Consider the following 11,400-nt stretch of genomic DNA (forward strand, 5'->3'; position numbering starts at 1 on the left):
TGCCTTTTGACTGGAACCAGAAGGTTTGCCTCTATTACCCCAGTCCTTGCTGACCTCCATTGGTTTCCTATCAAATACTGCATTGAGTTCAAAATTCTGTTGCTTACCTTTAAAATCATGAACAGTTATGCGCCGTTGTTGAACTCCTTAGTCCATATACCCCTAGGAGAGCCCTAAGATCATCAGGACAATTACTCCTAGTGCAGCCTAGGCTCTGGCTAAAGACCAGAGGTGACCAGGGCAGCCAGAACCTCTGGAACAATCTTCCTGCTGCTATTTGCGCCTCTGATTCCATCCATTCATTTAAATCGGTTAAAAACTTACCTGTTTGAGCGAGTGTTTTCGGTTAGTCAGTGCCCATTCCCTATATTTTATCCCTACGTTATTTATCTTCTGTTGATGTATCACTGTATAAATACCCCCACTTTACACTTACAAATCTTCTGTGATTCTGTCTTTTTAAATTACGCTCAGATGTTTTATTTCCTATTTTATCTGTATTGATTGTTTAACTAGCGTTTCTCACTTGTTAGTTTATTTGTCCCCTGTTATGGTCTTATATCTGTTATGTTTTAACCTTGTTGTGAAGCACTTTGGTGTACCTTTGGTTTTAAATGTGCTTTATAAATAAACTTGTATTGTATTCTATGTCTGTCATAGAGACAGCCAAAACATTAGTTTAAATGTCATTTTAAATTTTAAGAAGTTTTATTTTGAAAGACCATGAACTCCAGCATGGTTTACAGCCACTGTAAATTACATTTAATTTTTAGGAGCTTTTTTTTTTCAAAGTCTTGTAAAAGCTGAATGGTCCTGATAAACAGAGCAAACTAACCCTCATTAACGCTCACAGGGATCAGCTATGATGAGGTTTAGACAGGAAGAAAGATGACATCAGCACATAGGTGTGGTTGCTATGCACTGTAAAATATAACTTGTTGTTTCAACTTAAAAATATGAGGTAAAGGGCTGCCTTAAAATTTTAAGTTAAGTCAAGAAATAGAGTTTGTTCTTATAACACAACCAATTGTTATCTTAATGAAAAATCACATGTTGTCTAAACTTTCATCTTAGTTTAGTTGACTGAGATTTGTTAGTCAGTTCAACTCCTTTAATTGTCATTTTTACTTGGGAAAACCCTTTCAGCTAAATTAAAATAATCTATTGTTTAAACTCTTGTCCTAGTTCAGTTGACTTGGGTTTTTTAGTTAATTCAAATACTTTAGTAGTTCTTTTAACTTAGGAATCTATTTTAGCTTAACTAACATAATCTGTTAGCTAAGTTGATTTAAGTTTATTAATTAACTGAGCTCCTTAAGGTAGCTGAGTGAACTTGTAAATCAGTTTCATTTTAATTATCAGAGTTGATTGACTGGATGTAAAGAAAAATGTGTATTAAACATCTTAAGTTTTGTTTTGGTTTTTTTTGGCTTTCTAACATCCATTTCAGCAAAACTACCTGTCAGGTTTATCTTAGATCTCAGGTTTAAATATCTACATTCCTTTAAATTAATTTTCTGTTGTTTACAGAAAAAAAAATAAAACCCCACAGATTCCATTAAAGTCTATCTGATCATTTCATACAGAAAGTTTGTTTTAAGAACATGACAAGACAATTACTCATGAGCACCCAACATTCACCATTTATTGTGCCATCTTAGTCATCTGAGAAACAGAAAAATCAGTGACGTAGCTCATCAGGCTCACAATCCATCAAAACTCAAAGGCTGCTCCCTGTGAAACAGTAAATTTGAACTTGGTCTTGAGCCCAGTTTGGGTGAAGATTAAATTCTGACCAATACTCTAGGAGCAGTAGTGATTCTTGTGAAGTAACAACATAAAGTCTGCATTAATGTAATGTATCAACGGGACACTTGCTATTTTAGAAAAGTTATTCTTTACATTTACAAAATTTTTAAACTTCATTGTGCTCAGTCACACCTGTTAGCATAAAACTTGAAATATTAAAATAGTACAAAACCTTTGATAAGTGACAGTAAAGATCAGTTTATAATAACTAAGACATCAAACTCTTGTATTTGTCTTCGTTTACAATTGCAACAAATTCCACAGAACCAATATCTCTGAAAATGAGTGCTGCATGCTTCTGAAACATTTGATAATATGAATATTTCAGAAACATCAGTTTGAGTCTGCTCAATTGCAAAACAAAGGAAAAACTACTGACTTGCATGAGATAAGCATCTGCAAAGTCCAGCATATTGTTGTTCACATAAGCTTCTTAAACCATGAACAAATGAGTAATTGTCTAATCTGGAATGTAAAGTGTAGTCATTTAGTGACATACAAAAGTGAGAATGAGAACTTGCAAGAATAAAAAAACAAACAGTAAAATAAAAACTGTCCTTAACACTAAGGAGCATACAATTACAGTTCTGCATGGCTTTCTCCAAGAGTCTGTTTCTTAGACCATGCACTAGTGAGATGCACTGCCTTCCACCAATGTTCATTAGGATGTTCTGAATGACTTCAAAGATGTCCTTAAGTTCCTTTGGATAGTGTATGTTGAGGGCAAAAAGAAGGCCCATCAGCATGGAAATGGCACTTGAGACATCGCTCAGATTAGACAGGATTACTGCCGCCTCAAGGACAACCAACACATCGATGATGTCTTCTTCTTTCACCATCGCAATGCCAACTTTCATCCTCTTAGAAAACGTGTCTTCAATACCTGTCGGCTATAAAAGGGTTCAAAGACAAAAAAAAAAAAAATTACACAATTACAATTACACAATATCCCGTGTGCTTAACAATTCATGTCTTTCCAAAGAAGAGCCATACTGATGCTTTGGATGATGGTGATTGGCTTTGGGTAACACTTATCAGTTGTTAAAGGTTTTTTCAGAATGAGATATGCACCCCCATGTTACAAATCCATTTCTTGCTTTAAACAAAGACCATGTTCATAAATAACTGAGCATGTCTTCAATTGCAGGATTCAAACAAAATTTTCAATTTAAATGGTAAATGGCCTGTATTTGTATAGCGCTTTACTAGTCCCCTAAGGACTCCAAAGCGCTTTACACATTCAGTCATTCACACACATGGGTGGATCACTGAATCGTGGCTGAAGAGTTGACAGTTCGTCTTATAATTGGAAGGTTGCCGGTTCGAGCCCCAGCTCCGACAGTTTCAGTCGTTGTGTCCTTGGGCAAGACACTTCACCTGTTGCCTACTGGTGGTGGTCAGAGGGCCCGGTGGTGCCAGTGTCCGGCAGCCTCGCCTCTGTCAGTGCGCCCCAGGGCGGCTGTGGCTACAATGTAGCTTGCCATCACCAGTGTGTGAATTTAAATCTACTTATGCTAAATATTGGCTGTGCTCTAAACCAAATCTGGCTGAGAATACATGAAATGTGCAAACTGCAGCTACACTACAGGATCAGATTATGGCTCCATAGACAATGCTTCTTTAATCAGTTTATTGATTAAAGTTTATTTTTTCCCCCTATATTAACAGCATGAAAAAAGAGCATATAGACATGGCTGAACAGGTTGCATAATTGGCACTGAATATCAACATCCACCTTTACCCAGCTGCCCAATGACTCTCGGCCAGTAACCTTTAATTGCTTACCCAGTCTACACAGTCTCTTTTCCAGGGTCCAGGACATTTCACCAAAGTATTGCCCCCCACAGCTGTAGCAGCCACTGCAGCCCCTTAAATATCCTAATATCTCTGCCATTACAATATACAATGTGAGAAATCAAACGTAAAGCTGAAGTGAACAGTACAGCAGCGAAATGTCAAAGACCCTGGTGAAGACATGAATAAACACAAGACACTAATAATATCAATGCTAGCTTGCCAGTTAGTTTCTCTGAAACCCAGACCAAATCCAGTGTCAAAGATCTCGTAATAATACATTTGGTGAGGAAAAAGTACACATGTACTTTTTAATTTAAAATCCACTGTGGTGCTGTCATTATTAAATTTACTAAAAGAAACAATGCTAACCTTCACAGTCTTGAAAGTGTGTGAGGGATCTTCCTTTAGAAAATGAGGTCCTCTGTCCTCTTCCTTTGTGTAGGGCTCTGGTCAAAGAAGTCAAAAACAAAACCAAAACATTTTTTAAACAGTGTTTATAAAGCATGTAGACAGCTCCAAATTCACAGCTTTTTGATACATAATTCCATCAATATATGATTATCATTGGAGATTTTGAATCAGGCTTATCAGGACATTCAAGTAGAATATGATATCCAACCTACCACCAATATACATAGATTCTGTAAAAGTTACCACACTAAATGTCCAGTTGTGAAATATGATGACAGACTTTACTTATCAGCTTTCTTTCAATGAGTTCATCAGTTGAACTGGATAACCTAAAACTTAAACAAAGGATTAGATTTCGCAGTTGAACACTTACATCATCTCCGAAGCATCTTATGAGCCTAGTTAGCCTTTCTATGCCGCTCTTGATTTTGTACAGCTCCACGAACCTCTCCATAATGGTCAAGCACAGCAAAAAGGAACCCTTTCAGGTCAACAGATGTAAGACGGGCAAATTCTGCTTCAACCTGAGCAATAGAAGAAGAGGGGTGGAGAGTACAGGCAGAATTAAAAAAAGATTCTTTGAGACCCAAATTTAAGCAAACAGTCATCTGAGGCCCATTAGAGAAAACACAAACGCACAAAAGCAAACAAACAAAAAGATGCACTTTACCTGCCGTTCAGCAAACAAGGAAGTTCAGAGAACAATAAGCTCTGTCTTGAAATCTTTTAAAGTAGAATGATTGTGAAAATGACTTATGTGATGTAAAACTTTAGTAAACGTGCGATTAAAAGAACACTGAGTAAAAGGACAAGTAACAGTTTCCTTATTCCTCAGATGTTTACCTTGATGAGCAATACTGTTTTAGTCCAACTGCCTCATTAAAGTTACACAACAGGCTTTTTACATTAAAGCCAGCAAGTCCATTACATACTCCCTTTTTAGATCTGAAATACTGTGCAGATTCTGTGTATATGTAGTGGACAGCAATTTACCCCAAAGAGCGCAAAGTTTGCAAGTCCACCTCATTTAAATGACAAAGTCAAATGTGATCATCTAGACCTGTGAAAATAAATTAATGACAAACTTGCAGTTATGGATGTTATTACAACCACAAGAACCTAAACAGTCTGCTCCATTGCTTTTGTTAATGAATCATTTGTTGGTAACACGTCTGAATATTTAGTTTATGCCACCTGCATGTGATCATCAATAGTGCCATATTACTTCTTAAGAAGTACCCTGACACTACAATCTTTATATCATTTGTTCTACAGAGCTATTAAATTACAATATAATCTGTGGTGTTTCCAGTATGACAAAATGCACAAATTGTAACTTACCATTTGACTCCACTGACAAAAATAAATCCCCAGCATCAAGTTTGGCTTCACAGACCTAAAATAAGTAAAATAAAAATATATGTTATAATTATATTGTTTTCGCCATTTATTCATGTTTGCTAATTTTCTGACATATAAACAATGTTAGTTTTGTTACAATACAGAGAATGCAGTTTAATTAAAAGGTAAATTATGCAAAAAAAAAAAAAAAACTTCTGCAGTATACCATGCCAAAAATCAGTGTCTCTGATGCCAATTATTTTATCACTACAGCTCTTTTAGTATGGAAACTCACACAATCTAGTCATACTGATCACAAGAGTTCAAAAATAAGTCAAAATAGTGAGCTGTTGTTAAGCATAAAGCATTTCAGGGTAACAAATAACTGCACAATAGAATTAAAGCAAAAAATAAACACACTGGAGGACTATCTGATAAAAACTAATATAATGCTGGTTTGTAGACCATATTTTGTCTCAGTCCTCAGTGCACTCTTGCAGCTTAGCATGCAGCAGTTAATAACAACTTAAGTGATTACATAGGGATAAACAGATGACAACAAGCATCGGAGTCCTGCCAAAAAGTTCTTTTTGAACCCAGCCAGTTATTGGAAATATTGCCAAAATGAACTTCCACCAAAATACAACAGCCTGTGAACTTGAAAGAAATTTACAAGTACAGAGACAATATGAAATAAGCTTTATTAATTAGCTGAGTTAGCTTGCTAATATCGCAACAGTGGTTGAGTGCACAACCTTAAAGCTAGCGGCACAATACTTGTGATTTGCTCAGCGCCACATTAAACCCATAAAAAAGGCCATGTGTCAGTTTATTAGGTCAAGTTTGGTCATGACACACAAGCTGGACCTTGTCGGCTAAAGTTACATTAGCTAAAGCAAACATTTCGGTAAAAGAGAAAAACACACATCATGCCATAAATTCAAAACATGTTCCAACTTTTGTAGCTCTCTTTCCTTATAGTTATAACCAATGTTACTCACCTTGAAAGCATATTCCAAAGAAGACGATTAGAAAACGTCCAAGTAAAGTGAGCATGTCGTTAACCGCCAATTCCCCATGATGCACCTCGGTAGCAGTCACGTGAGGCAGTTTTGAATCCTGCTGTGCTCAACTTACCCACATTGTCAAGTTCACATAAGTTGCTGATTTAGCTGGACATGAGTTTTCAAGTTAGCTTTTTTTGGTGTAATTGGGACGTTTTTAACTTGTAATTCTATGTTATAACAACAACTTCAGTCATCTATCGTCAAACTGATATAGAATAATATGTTGAAATAACAAACATCTAGAATTACATTTTACAGTGTGGTAATTACAGGCTGTGGCAGAAAAATTCATGAAAAAACAATTCATAAAAATTCTGGAAAAACCCCAAAGATCTCAAAACACCAATTTAGTCAATAAAAAAATCCAGATCCTTGTGTCACGTATAAAGGTATGTCATGTATATAACTTTTGTGGGGGTTTTCTCAAAGTTGCAAGACAGCTTTGAGAAAAAGCTGATTTTAGTGTAGGTGTGTGTTGTATTTTCACTCCTGCCCCTCATGCTGCATGACTGGTTCAATCTCAGTGGCACTTAGCCTATACACTACCATTTGCAACATCCATATGTAATTGATTAAAAATATTTACTTTGTTTTCTGTTTTTTTTTTCTGTGTACTTTTACTTAGAAACTGTGTGATCACACATAAATTATAGTAAAGCTCTGCATAACAATAATGTGAATGCTGAAAGAGCATTTGGGTCTTTAGGTTGTGGTGGAGTAAGATATTTACATCATGGTAGCTGAAACATGTGCAGCAAATGTGTGATGCTGTCAATATGGACCAAACTCTCTAAGAATGGTTACAGCCTCTTGTTGAATCTATACCATGAAATACTGAAGCAGTTCTGAAGGCAAAAGTCTAACCTGATACTAGCAAGGTGTACCTAACAAAGTGGCTGGTCAGTGCATATTGGATTAGTACAGCAAGTAGAGGTGGGAGGAATGATCCAAACATCGATAGTACTGATACTAACGCTGGTATTAGTGTTTGATTGTTACCAGTGTAACAGTTTGTTTCTTTCCTCTGAGTTCAGTATGTAACCCACTGAATTGTGCTAACTTAAAAATAAACCAATTATACTACTAAATTAAATGAAAACAGTATTTCATGTATAAAAATATACACAAAATATCTAATTTGTGTTGAGTGTCACGTCTATTTTTTTATAATAATCTATAGCACATTTAAACAGCAGATGTTATTTGACACCCAGCATCAAAATACATGAAAAGCTGAAAGGTGCTAAGTATCAGCATAGTACTTTTAAAATAATACTTTTAAAAGTTAAAAGTATCAGTATCGGTACTGGAATCTGCAACTGTTTTGCTTTGCATGCTATTATTAGCATTTTACTCCCTAATATGTCTCTCAGAGCTGATAGTATGGCATTCATATTCATTAAAGAAGGTCATCATTTATGAGTTGATATCATTCACCCCAAAAATTTAGTTTTGGAGACACATGTTTTTCACACAACAATTACAATACCAGTTGAAAACAACTGCACTGTTATTATTTACTCAGCATGGCTAGTTTAAACAGAGGAAGATGACATTCATGACAATCCACCACTGAAGCATCTATTTTCCCTTTGCCTTTTTCTGCATAGATCTATAAAAAACATTTTTAGTCTCTTATAAATTCAGTGGCATTAGGCAAAAATGAACAAATTAAGCTCAGGCATAAAAGTCAAAAGTGTTTGGGAATAGCACTTACCCTGCCAAAGTAATGCTCCAGCTGTAGCTTAATTCTTTATCACTTCAGATTTGAGAGTGTACACGAACTGACACAGTCAACCAACTGAAGATTTGTTATTGCTCCCCAGGAGGACCTCATTTATACGCTTTGAGGGGGATAACGTCAGCTGTCTTTCAAGTTTTGTCGTGAAGGAATCTGAAAGAGGAATCTGGTAAAACCTCCTTATGCCATCATTATTCACTAGAAAATACAATGAGGTCACGAATGCTTTCAACACACTTTTAACTCTCTGACCGGAGTGGACAAAAAGCCGTAAATCAGTGGTTCATAAACAGTCTCTGGAATGCCGCTCTGCAGAAGCCCAAAACAATCTGAATCGGTCGTCAACAATAAATTTTGATCTAAGCTGAATTCGACTCTTAATAGATTTATTTTATAACCATGAGCCCATTCTTAAATCCATAATTAGTGTTTTTATATAATTATGTGCCCCTAAAACGTTAACTTACCAGTTACACTTCATATTTTTCCATTTATTGTCTGCACCCACCTAGGATGACTAGGTCCTAAATCAGACACACAGAGCATGTTTGTGAGTTTGTGAAGCACAGAGGTGGACTGAAGATTTCAGCTGGCTGATGAAAAAACTAAACTCAGGATACAAATATACAATAATTAAATTTACTCGAAGAGATTCTGGCAAACCGTCAGGCATCTCAGGAGGGGAAAGCGGTGCTCTACCTGCACTGTGTATAGTGCTGGCGGAGCGCTGCTGACGTCGACTGAGAAAATTGTCAGGCGGTGGAAGGAATACTTCGAGGACCTCCTTAATCCCACTGACACGTCTTCCGAGGAGGAAGCAGAGTCTGGGGATGAGGGGAATGACCTGCCAATTTCCGGGGGCGAGGTCTCTGAGGCAGTTAAACAACTCCTTGGTGGCAGAGCCCCTGGTGTTGATGAGGTCCGCCCCGAGTTCCTGAAGGCTCTGGACGTTGTAGGGCTGTCCTGGTTGACACGCCTCTGCAATGTTGCGTGGAGATCAGGGGCAGTACCCCTGGACTGGCAGACCGGGGTGGTGGTCCCCATCTTTAAGAAGGGAGACCGGAGGGTGTGTTCCAATTACAGGGGAATCACACTCCTCAGCCTCCCTGGGAAAGTCTATGCCAGGGTGCTGGAAAGGAGAGTTCGTCCGCTAGTCGAACCTCAGATACAGGAGGAACAATGCGGTTTTCGTCCTGGTCGCGGAACACTGGACCAGCTCTTTAGCCTCTCGAGGATACTTGAGGGTGCATGGGAGTTTGCCCAACCAGTCCACATGTGTTTTGTGGACTTGGAGAAGGCATTCGACCGTGTCCCTCGGGGGGTCCTGTGGGAGGTGTTGCGGGAGTATGGGGTGTCTGGCCCATTGCTACGGGCCATTCGATCCCTATACAACCGTTGCAAGAGTTTGGTTCGCATTGCCGGTAATAAGTCGGACTCGTTCCCGGTGGGTGATGGGCTCCGCCAGGGCTGCCCTTTGTCACCGGTTCTGTTCATAATTTTTATGGACAGGATTTCTAGGCGCAGCCAAGTGGCAGAGGGCTTTCACTTCGGTGGCCTCAGAATCTCATCTCTGCTTTTTGCGGATGATGTGGTTCTGTTGGCTTCATCGAGTGAAGGCCTCCAGCTCGCACTGGAACGGTTCGCAGCCGAGTGTGAAGCAGCGGGAATGAGGATCAGCACCTCCAAATCTGAGGCCATGGTTCTCAGCCGGAAAAGGGTGGAGTGCCCACTCCGGGTCGGGGATGAGTTCCTGCCCCAAGTGGAAGAGTTCAAGTATCTCGGGGTCTTGTTCGCGAGTGATGGGAGAAGGGAGCCGGAGATCGACAGACGGATTGGTGCTGCGGCTGCAGTGATGCGGACGCTGCACTGGTCCGTCGTGGTGAAGAGGGAGCTGAGTGTAAAAGCGAAGCTCTCAATTTACCGGTCAATCTACGTCCCTACCCTCACCTATGGCCACGAGCTGTGGGTAGTGACCGAAAGAACGAGATCGCGGATACAAGCGGCAGAAATGAGCTTCCTCCGAAGGGTGGCTGGCCTCTCCCTTAGAGATAGGGTGAGAAGTTCGGCCATCCGGGAGGGGCTCAGAGTAGAGCCGCTGCTCCTCCACATCGAAAGGAGTCAGTTGAGATGGTTCGGGCATCTGACAAGGATGCCTCCTGGGCGCCTCCTGGGTGAGGTGTTCCGGGCATGTCCCACCGGGAGGAGGCCCCGGGGCAGACCCAGGACACGCTGGAGTGATTATATCTCTCGGCTGGCCTGGGAACGCCTTGGTGTTCCCCCGGATGAGCTGGAGGAGGTGGCTGGGGAGAGGGAGGTGTGGGCTTCTCTGCTTAGGCTGCTGCCCCCGCGACCCGGCCCCGGATAAAGCGGATGAAGATGGATGGATGGATGGATGTTCTCTTTAGGCAAATACAATAAGAATAAACAAAAACTGAAATTTGTATGGGCTCAAAATGTGGTCATAAATATTTTGTACTTGTAAATCAGTTTTGTACTTGTAAATCAGGATTTCACATTCACGTATCCAGCTAATCAACGTCGTTGACAGGCTATGACAGCGTCCTTATGTGCCGACACTGGTGTTTTAGCTAGCAAACCGGCGTGGCTGATCTTGTGGGCTGATGTGGAGTGAAGCCACGTTAATGACAACCTGTACAACCATTGGAGATGTGAGCAGGACAGACGGAACAATTGACGGAAAAAGTGTGGACTTTATACCAGTTTTTAAATTGTGTTGATAGGCCACATAAAACCAGAGTTGTGATAAAAATAAATGCAGTGTTTGGTTTTCTTCCTGAATACTATTGTTGTTTATATTTACTGCGGGAAGAAACGGTAAAAATGGCGTTTTATAAGGAAAACGCTCGAAAGCACTCTCCGCCTGTGAGCAAAGATGAAACCAAAACACCCCACCCTTTCCCATTGGTCGAAAAATGTACCATGTCGACCAATCAAAACATGGCATTTAGTTGTTAAGAAACGGGAGGAAGTTTTGGGAGTGACGGCGGTTTTGAGACGTGAGAGATTTGCGACGTTTAGCGCAAATCTTGTGTAGTTAGTGTGTAGTGTAGTCAATAGTTTTGTTGTGTGTGTCAGAACAATGAGGCGACTGCTGAATGTTACAGGTGTTACAGGAGGGATACATCCTGTTGTCTGGCCTGCAGGTATCAGGCTGTTGTTCTCCTTTATCTCATAGTGGACAGAAATTATTTTTTGGAGTGGCACAAATAATTT

At 39.6% G+C, this 11,400-nt stretch overlaps 1 long non-coding RNA gene across 1 annotated transcript; it reads right to left on the reverse strand.

Moving 5' to 3' along the window:
• Nucleotides 1–2,579: 2,579 nt before the first annotated feature.
• Nucleotides 2,580–4,491, reverse strand: LOC134632945 (uncharacterized). The gene is made up of 3 exons (XR_010094641.1): nt 4,391–4,491; nt 3,976–4,052; nt 2,580–2,699 (listed from the first exon to the last, which is right to left on the reverse strand). It is a non-coding gene; the product is annotated as an uncharacterized LOC134632945 (long non-coding RNA).
• Between the last annotated feature and the right edge of the window lie 6,909 nt (nt 4,492–11,400).

The sequence above is a fragment of the Pelmatolapia mariae genome, linkage group LG8 (assembly GCF_036321145.2).
Source record: "Pelmatolapia mariae isolate MD_Pm_ZW linkage group LG8, Pm_UMD_F_2, whole genome shotgun sequence".
NCBI classification, from domain to species: domain Eukaryota; kingdom Metazoa; phylum Chordata; class Actinopteri; order Cichliformes; family Cichlidae; genus Pelmatolapia; species Pelmatolapia mariae.